The sequence below is a fragment of the Austrofundulus limnaeus genome, unplaced genomic scaffold, assembly GCF_001266775.1.
Source record: "Austrofundulus limnaeus strain Quisiro unplaced genomic scaffold, Austrofundulus_limnaeus-1.0 Scaffold988, whole genome shotgun sequence".
In the NCBI taxonomy this organism is placed as follows: Eukaryota; Metazoa; Chordata; class Actinopteri; order Cyprinodontiformes; family Rivulidae; genus Austrofundulus; species Austrofundulus limnaeus.
Genome location: NW_013953390.1, coordinates 40920 through 50885, shown reverse-complemented (window position 1 = coordinate 50885; position 9966 = coordinate 40920). Strand labels below are relative to the sequence as shown.

Genomic DNA, 9966 nt, shown 5'->3' with positions numbered 1-9966 from the left:
TGTGTGTGTGTGTGTGTGTGTGTGTGTGTGTGTGTGTGTGTGTGTGTGTGTGTGTGTGTGTGTGTGTGTGTGCTAGCTGTGTTTCACTTTAATGGCTCCTGTGTGCCGCTCTGGGCTGTTTTAATTGAGAACCTGAAGAACATTGAATGTACCGTTCAGTCCATAGACCCGTAACGTTTAGGGGGGCTGAACTGCTCGCACATGTTCAGGGTTCGTGTTGCACTGTGACTTCTAAAAAAAAATAAATAACTGGGTTCATCTAACTTGGTCTTTCAAAGGGTTTTGGGTGGGGTAGTGGGAGTTCAGGTTCTGGAAGACTTCTTCCAGTTCTTTTTGGTCTCTGTAATGCTAAAAATGTAGTAAAATACCTCCCCAGATTGTAGCCAAAATGAAGAAAATCTGTGATTCACTCCTCACCATGCTGACTTTTTTCCTACCACAGAGACGAGTAACGCTTTTATCAACATTGTTTGAAAATGGTTTGTGACAGATTCAGTGTGGGTCATTTCAAATAATGTAATTAAAAATAAACTTTGCATCATCTTTGGAAATGTTTCTTCAGTGCTTTGGAATGTTAGATAAGATCACCCAGCTCCTTTAAGGTAGCTTCACTAATAACTGCGTGAAACATTTTGCTTCTCGTTTTTTTGTATAGATAATTAAAAATTTAAATCTCTTGGACACATCATGGTCACAAAGACAATGTAACTATTCAGATTCAGTGAGCTAGAGAAGACATGGAATCAATTGTCTCATTACTGTTATGTAAAGAGTATTTTTTAGTCTGTTTCAAGTTGCAGAAAGGACGGAAAATTACGTCAGGCGCTCCTGTATATCAAGTATGGCAGGCCGTTGTAACATATATTCAAATGAGATAAAGTCAACTGAAATTTAGGAAACATTTAACAAAAAATTCTAGTATTCCTAGAAATGCATCATATTCTACCACAACATCTGCTAAATTTACTGACTTAGTCGTTTTTTGTTTTTTGTTGTGGTGGCCATCTTTTACTGGGTTAATTTCAAACGTTAATAACATGTACACAATGATCACTTTCTGCAAGTTTCTTTCAATTGTGTGCAATAGTGCATGAGATATTTTGCCAACAGACAGTGTTAACTAAGTTAAGGGGAAATTTTTAAACCAAAGCTTTTGGCTGGGTTAACATTAATACAGGTGGCCAAGTGTAGATGTGCTAATTGTGGTTTCGGTGTATGGTGAATCAATTTATTGTGGCACCAAGTGAAACAAGGGTTTGAGGCTTTAAAATTCAAGAATATCAATAATTTTGTCCATGTTGTAGCCTAATTTAAACATCTTCAGATATTTATGCCTCCAGCCCGTCGGGTAGAACAGGTTAATATTATTTCTATGTTTAAATCAAAACCCATGTTTTATTTTAAATATACCTTTTTATTCTTGTCAATATAGTGATAGTTTCTAAAAGCTTGTTAAGATGGGATTTTGTGTTGCTAATTGTTAAAATTATGCTGCTTTACAATAGTTTGATAACGTTTGTTTTAGAAGTTTTTGAACTTTTTAACATCATCAATTTCAAACAAAGATCTGTTGTTTTTGCTACATGACGATACCTGTTAGCAAATAACCACTGACGAACTTAATTTTTGAGCTATGTGTTATTTGAGCTATTTTGACTAGGAAGGCTCAAATCTGATCTTGAAGAGCTGGGATCATGAATATATGGTACACCGGCCTGCCATAYATTTTTCGTTTCGCCATGTTTGAGGCGACTCCAGAAACAAAACATTGTGTTGGACTGCGCAAAAAATTACGTTTATCGAGATGAAAAATAAAACAATAAACACTTTAAACCAACCAATGAGTGACACTGAGGAAGGAAACTATAACACACAGATAAGTAGTTACTTTGAATTAAATATTACCTTTTTTTYCCTTGTTTTTCTTGTGTTTTTTCTCGCTGTTGGRTGATTTAAACATAAGCTAATTAACACGCAGCTGTGGGAGGACACAGTTAATGAAGGCTGTATGTTAGCTTGGTTAAAGTGAGTAAAAAGGTTAAGATCGTGCCAATAATGTGACAGAGAAGATTGTTTAAACTGTTTCAACCAGATTAATTTAATAGGCTGTTCACTGTTGTACATTTATTATTAGTTTAAATGTAATTTAATTATGAAATACAAAAAAACTTCCTCCTGTATTATTATTATCCTGTTATTTTGTTTAATTTCCAATGTTACTCTGCAAGTTTTATTGTTTTATTAGTCTTTTTTTTATTCTGTAGGCTTATATCAGTTTTTTAGGGTGGCCTAACACAACTGAGCTATTTTATAATTAAACTGGTGTTTTTATTGCTATTTTGCTCATTGGAATATTATTTGTTAGCTACAGTAAAATGAAAACCTAATCAAATTCATTTAGAAAATTACCTAATCTTAAATGTATGGCCTATTTTTGTATTATTTTAACCTATACTATTTAAAATGTTTTATCTAATGGCAATGAAAATGTTAAGGAGTAAAGAAGGCTAATGAAAATTAAGACATAAAGAGGGTAACTGAAGTGATGCTAATCAGGAGAAACAAAAACTTAACAAAAAAGGGAATATAAATCCTTAAAAATGGCAGTATTACAATATGTCACAGTATTTTTTATAGTTTTTCCCCCCTCCCATCATGTCCCAGGTGAGCCTATAAATCTGTTATTTTAACATAAAATATCATTAAAGATGTATTTTCTGAAGTTTCATGAGTAAAAATATGTTTTTTCTTCACAGGAAGTATTATTTTAGTATCTTCTTTTGTCTCTCTACTTTGCTATTGTTTAAGAAAAATACCTTGACAACAAAGAGAAGCGTCCTGATGCATCTCAGTAATCCAGGTAAAAAAATCAAAAAGAAAAAAWATTGTATAGGTCCTCTGGACGGGTTCTTCTCTAATGAAACGTTTCGTCTCTCCTCCAAGAGACTTCTTCAGTCTGAGAGTTTCAGGCAAAATTCAGGCTTTTAAGCACTGCCTCCATGTGACTGATACTCACATCACATGGCTATCGTTGACACCTAATTAACACTTAATGTTAACAGGGGGTGGAGAGATACTGGCAATAGCCGCGCTGTRGGAGGGGGACAACTGAAAACGGAGGCCTCCACCTCTGTTTAATGATGGACGGTCTTTCTTCACAAAAATGGCTTCTTTTACTCCTCTCTCAAACCAACGTTCCTCTCTATCAAGAATGAGAACATCCTCATCTCTGAAAGAGTGRCCGCTGGCCTGTAAATGAGTGAAAACTGCAGAGTTCTGGCCATTAGATGTAGCTCGTCTGTGTTGGGACATTCTTTTGAATAGTGGTTGCTTTGTTTCCCCGATGTATAACTGGTCGCAGTCCTCCTGGCACTTAACAGCATRTACAACATTGCTCTGTTTGTGCCGGGGCACCGGATCTTTGGGGTGAACCAGCCTTTGCCGTAATGCGTTTTGGGGTTTGAAAGCCACTGGGACATCATGTTTAGAAAATAAACGTCTCATTTTCTCCGAAACACCCGCAACATACGGAATAACCACTGGTTAGGAGTGATCAGGACTGTGTACCACAGAGCAGACAGTGTCCCTACAAACCCAGGAGACAGKGAGAAAGATAAATCACACACACGACAGGCCCTGGAGCAGTATGGTTATCCTGACTGGGCTTTCYTGAAAGCAGACAGGAAACACAGACAGGATTCCATGCAACCTTCAGGTGAAAATGAAGACCCCAAACCCAGACCCAAACCAGTGTTCCAGTGGGTATTAACAGAGAAATGTTAATGTGTTTTTCCCCCTCGATCTAAATCGGATCATGGGACCGGATATTGTTTTTACTCGAGAACTAATTAGGTTGGTATCTTATATTGACTTTCATTGTAGTAAAATTGCATAATTTTATCTCATGTAATGCAAAACATATAGTTTTTTCTTTGTACTGCAGTGTGAGATTCGGTGGTCTTTGTTTTGCTTTAGGGGACACTCAAACCGCAGCTGTTCAGTCCAGTTCCTGCTGGAGAGCAGAAGAACCGCCTCCTCACTACAACCCAGGATATCTGTGCAGGAGGAGCCAGGTCCCATCAGTCAAACAGGAGAAGAAGGGTGAGAATGTGGGGAAAAGTGAATGGAAATGTTTCTGAGTTGCTAAGGATTATTTGGTCAAAAAGTTACTTTAATCCAAATTCAAGAAGAAGAGTGGTCATTTTTGTTGGATTGGACATTAAATTACCCCTTAAAAAGAAACGAACCAGACACAGACATGAGTATTCAGTTTAAAACAGTTTTCTCTTTGCAAAGAGTGAGAAGTTTCTGAGGACGCTTAAGACAGGTCTCAGCAGAAAGTTCTGACCTTGGCTGGGGAAAGCTGAGCAATTTATTACAAACAGAGCACAGAGAAAAGCATCTTGACCAATCACAGGGTTGCTTCTTATCAGTTAGTGCAGCTCAAAGCTGCAGAGATGACAATTATGGCTGCAAGAAAGACATACACTCACCGGCCACTTTATTAGGTACACCACTCTAGTAACGGGTTGGACCCCCTTTTGCCTTCAGAACTGCCTCAATTCTTCGTGGCATAGATTCAACAAGGTGCTGGAAGCATTCCTCAGAGATTTTGGTCCATATTGACATGATGGCATCACACAGTTGCCGCAGATTTGTCGGCTGCACATCCATGATGCGAATCTCCCGTTCCACCACRTCCCAAAGATGCTCTATTGGATTGAGATCTGGTGACTGTGGAGGCCATTTGAGTACAGTGAACTCATTGTCATGTTCAAGAAACCAGTCTGAGATGATTCCAGCTTTATGACATGGCGCATTATCCTGCTGAAAGTAGCCATCAGATGTTGGGTACATTGTGGTCATAAAGGGATGGACATGGTCAGCAACAATACTCAGGTAGGCTGTGGCGTTACAACGATGCTCAATTGGTACCAAGGGGCCCAAAGAGTGCCAAGAAAAGATTCCCCACACCATGACACCACCACCACCAGCCTGAACCGTTGATACAAGGCAGGATGGATCCATGCTTTCATGTTGTTGACGCCAAATTYTGACCCTACCATCCGAATGTCGCAGCAGAAATCGAGACTCATCAGACCAGGCAACGTTTTTCCAATCTTCTCTTGTCCAATTTCAATGAGCTTGTGCAAATTGTAGCCTCAGTTTCCTGTTCTTAGCTGAAAGGAGTGGCACCCGGTGTGGTCTTCTGCTGCTGAAGCCCATCTGCCTCAAAGTTCGACGTACTGTGCGTTCAGAGATGCTCTTCTGCCTACCTYGGTTGTAACGGGTGGTTATTTGAGTCACTGTTGCCTTTCTATCAGCTCGAACCAGTCTGCCCATTCTCCTCTGACCTCTGGCATCAACAAGGCATTTCCGCCCACAGGACTGCCGCTCACTGGATGTTTTTTCTTTTTCGGACCATTCTCTGTAAACCCTAGAGATGGTTGTGCGTGAAARTCCCAGTAGATCAGCAGTTTCTGAAATACTCAGACCAGCCCTTCTGGCACCAACAACCATGCCACGTTCAAAGGCACTCAAATCACCTTTCTTCCCCATACTGATGCTCGGTTTGAACTGCAGGAGATTGTCTTGACCATGTCTACATGCCTAAATGCACTGAGTTGCCGCCATGTGATTGGCTGATTAGAAATTAAGTGTTAATGAGCAGTTGGACAGGTGTACCTAATAAAGTGTCCGGTGAGTGTATTTAATACAGTTGATTAATGCAATAGGATCAAATATAAAAAATGATGAAGTTTAAAAATATCTATCAATTTTATTTTTTGTGTGAATGTTTTTTTCTCTTGTTTTTGTTGGACAAGTTATTGGAATCCACTGACAAGCTCTTTATTAACCCCTTTGTTTTTTTTCTTCATATCAGCAGAGACATAGCACAGTTCTATACAGTATGTGATGATAAAGTAATTACAAATATAAAACTTTTGATATCTAAATGGTCACTGTGTTCTTATTTTAAATAAAATATAAACATGTTCTAAATCAGTCTTTTGTTTCATTTGGAAAGTCAGTGTGCTCAAAACAAGAACTGCAAACCTATTTTACATGAGTAGACACTTATATAAAAAAAGAATAAAATGAATGCAAGATGCACTAAACAAAGCATTGCTTTGCCTGTTTCCTCTGCATAAAGTGTGAAATTGATTCCACTGGCCTGATGTGCGGACATTTAGCAGCATTACGGTTGATTACTGTTTCTGTGGTTGGTTGAGTGCAACTTTCACAAAACAAATTCAGTGAATAAGAAGTTTAAGTTGTGTGTTTGGATGTTTTGAAACGGGTTTAGAAGCTGTGGTACTCGCTGGGAATTTTGCACGGTTGAAACAGATTTTGCTCCACTGGTGTAGAAATGCACACAGTCTTACATTTTTAATGGCAGGTCAACAACCGCCTCAAGTAAAAGCAGAGGTTTGTCAGTGAGAGTGCACATGCACTACAGTGGATCAGAGTTGTTGTTTTACTGAGAAATACAGGATATATCTTTAATGTAAGATACTCTTAAAGCATTTTCATAGTTATGAAATGTGTAAAACATTATGATGTGGGGTTAAAATGTGTGTTTTGCTCTAAATTAGCTTCTTTTCTTTACCTGTTCTGTTTGTTTCTCACAGAGTATTCCTGTAAAATGAGATGACAGCATGCTGCTTGGATTGAATATGCAAAACGGTTCGATAGATCTGGTAAGACCCACACTTCTCAAGGTTTACTTTTTCAGGCGAGCCCTGATCCACACCCATGTCTAAGCAGAGCCTGAAGGAAGTGTTTTTTATGTACCTTTATTTACTGGTCACTAACAGTGTCCTCAGTTAGCCTTCATAAGCTAAGGTAAGTTAAGGTAAGGTAAGGTAAAATGTGTTTATTTAGCACTTTTCAGCAGTAAGGCAAAGTGCTTTATATGATACAAAAAATGACACAAAAAAAAGGACAGGCAGTACGTCATAACACAAATAGGCAGTATAAATCTAATTAGGTGAAAAGGCAGTATAATTTAAGACATCATAGCATACTTTCTGTTTATTAACCACTGTTCATAGTTCCATAGTACTAAGCACTGGATGACCTTTTAAATGTAACTAAGTAATCTGGATAATATACTAAGTAATAAGATAACAAACTGCTAAAAGTGATGGCTGTGTAATACTAACATTTGTTTTATAAGTCCCAGAAGTCAATCACATTTCAGCACAATCTGTTGCAACAAACAAACAAACAGAACACAAGAGAGGAAGACCTGTGCAACAGAATGGGGGACACACACAAAAACACATTTGCCAGGAGAGCAGGGGATGTGTGGTCTTTGTGATGTGTGTGTATGTGTGTGTGCACAATTTTACAAGATAAAATTATATTATTTCTGTTTTGTTATATGCCTGTAAATTATATTTAAAAATAAACGTTTTGTACCATTAAAAAAATGCTCCTATCTTTTGTTGATTCTTACCTTTTTGGGTGATTTCATTGCTTTGCCAGTAGATGTCACTGTTGTCTCATCTTCTTTCACCACACAGGGATGTGAAGCAGCAATTTAGTTGTTGGCTTGATTTTGTGAATTAAACAGGTATTTTTTTTACAAAAAAACAAAAGTGTTTTATTCTCCCAGACAGTGACTGAGTCAACAGTACAAAGATGGATCTAAATAAATCACATCCTGGTTACCCCCTCACCTGGACCCTACATGSACCCTCAAACACGTGAGAAAAAAATTAATAGAGTACAAGTGCATTTAGTTGTATTTTGTTTTCTTTCAAACACATATTTGATTTGTAATATAWACATTTTGATTATTAGGCTGTGATTATTAGGAAGGTAAGAAATCAAAGTTTTTGTTTAAGCAGCTGCTGATTTGACTATCTGTGACAGAAGTGATGGCAATAGATAGAGGTGAGTAATGGTTGGAGTACAAATTCAGTTACATGAAAAAAATTATATATGTATTTATTTATTTATACAGTATGTCTTGTTTCAGCTGCAGGTGCCCTCCATCACCCAGCTCCAGCACAGAAGTTCACAGTCTAACTTTTACAGCTCACACAATTAAGAAAAGAAACAAATGTGTCCTGTGTGATACTGTACTGATAAGGTTTGGAAATGTGCAGAAATATACCTAATAATCAATGAATGGATGTCTTTATGCACTTAAATCTGCACTAAACACAAATTAATTATTTTTGCAGGTAAATAAAAGCATCTCCTTCTCAAGTCTGTATGGTTTTGTTGTGGCTATTTCAAGATGTTTCAGCGAACATTTTGATTCTATATGTTGTTGTCAACCAGTTTCTTAGGTTTCGGAGGTGTTTGTGCAACTCATTCTAACTTTTAAACATTTTTATGGAGTCTGGGCAAAGTACTCAGCTTTTTATTTTAGACTTTTCATTTCCCTTTCTTCTGTTTGTTGATGGYAAATAAAAATGATGTGGTGGAGACTCATGATTTTTAGCCCTTTACTGAAATTCAAACAGTAAAGTGACCTTTTCCCTACAGTTAGTTGCAGGATTTCTACTTCCATTCAGTCCTTTTTTAGTTGAAGAATTCTCTTAAGCTTTATAACATTTCTTAAGATCAAAAGTCCAAATTGTTCAGCTTTTTTTTTTACCTTTATTTATGAAATCAGATGGAAATCAAGTTTTACAATGAGTGGATGGGGCAGTAAAACCAGATTTTTTACAAAACAAGACCAGCATCAAGTCTGTTGTGGGTGTTGTGTTCATATTTACTTGATTTTAAAGCAGCAAATCTTATTCCTTCTTTAACTTTTTTTGTCATTTTGGGTCATTTCGGGTAAACTAAAACAGGTGTTTCCGAGGTTTTGTCTTGTAAGACAAAGTTTAGATGTGGGGAATTAACTATTTAGTAGTGGATACAGAAGAAAATACATTAACCTTCATATATTTTACAGTTTTACTTCTCTCTTCAGTAGGGAGAATTATTGTGATGTGAAGCTCAGAAGTGGACAAACCTTGCAGATTACATCAGAGCAGACTTAAAGATCCAAAGTTACAGAAACTGAGAGCAAACTGCATCCTGATTAATGTCAAACCTGAAGGATCGGAGGCAGTTTTAGACCTTGATCCTGATCATTAGGTTCTCAGCTCAGATGGGAGTCAATAATCAGCACTTGACTTGTCACGGGGCTCCKCAGGGTCTTGTATTCATTCATGCTCATTCTCAGATAATCCTTCAAAGGTTCAAAGGTAAAGATTTGATGAAAGGATATGAGGGCCAACGTATGAAGTTCCTCTAAGAAAGATTCTTTAAACCAAAGAGTGGATGCTTGGTGTTTATATTTGTACATATATTTGCTGTTTATGGGGATTTAGTTTGCAGGCTTTTGGTAATAAAGTACATTTTATCACTGCCAACAAGTGGAAAGAAAACAGATGATTTTCATGATTTCATAGTTAATCAGTATACAAGATGTCTTACTTCACTGATGTTGCGTAATGATTCAGGTGCCATTTATGTTAAAGTGAAATAAAACCTGGACAGACATTTTTATTGTTTCTGTGGAGATGGTATTTAAACTGTTCAAAATTGATACGGTTAAGTTGTTTCAAGTTTACAACAGTACTCTATACCAAATCAGTTCTGTGTATTCTGGTTAAAGATAACAGTTAGTTTATAATCTGCCACAGCATTTTTAATGTTTAGAATACAAATCAGAAATGATCAAAGTGACCTAAATACTGTTAAACCAGCTGAAATCTGCATGGATTTAATCATAGAGGAAGTGGGAGAGGACACTGGAGACAACATGGACACTTTCTGAGGTTTGACAAGTGTCAACATGCTCAAACATTTAGTTTTAATCAGCAATGTGGGAATAAAAACTCCAAACTTTCAATCAAGCTGAAAAACAAAATTGTTTTGAACTAATTTGTTACACAGAAATGTAAAATATATAACAATTTTTCACTATTTAATTTAGAGCTCTTAAAAGTCCTAAAC

The 9966-nt window shown here is 37.0% G+C and overlaps 1 long non-coding RNA gene across 5 annotated transcripts; it reads left to right on the top strand.

The window, feature by feature from the left end:
* Nucleotides 1-3677: 3677 nt before the first annotated feature.
* Nucleotides 3678-8444, top strand: LOC106533640 (uncharacterized). 5 transcript variants are annotated; one of them, XR_001312263.1, is made up of 4 exons: nucleotides 3678-4101; nucleotides 6633-7712; nucleotides 7857-7902; nucleotides 7988-8444. It is a non-coding gene; the product is annotated as an uncharacterized LOC106533640 (long non-coding RNA). The 5 variants fall into 5 exon arrangements; XR_001312264.1 differs by having other exon boundaries at nucleotides 6633-6701; nucleotides 7622-8444; XR_001312262.1 differs by having other exon boundaries at nucleotides 7857-8444.
* The last annotated feature ends 1522 nt before the right edge of the window (nucleotides 8445-9966 follow it).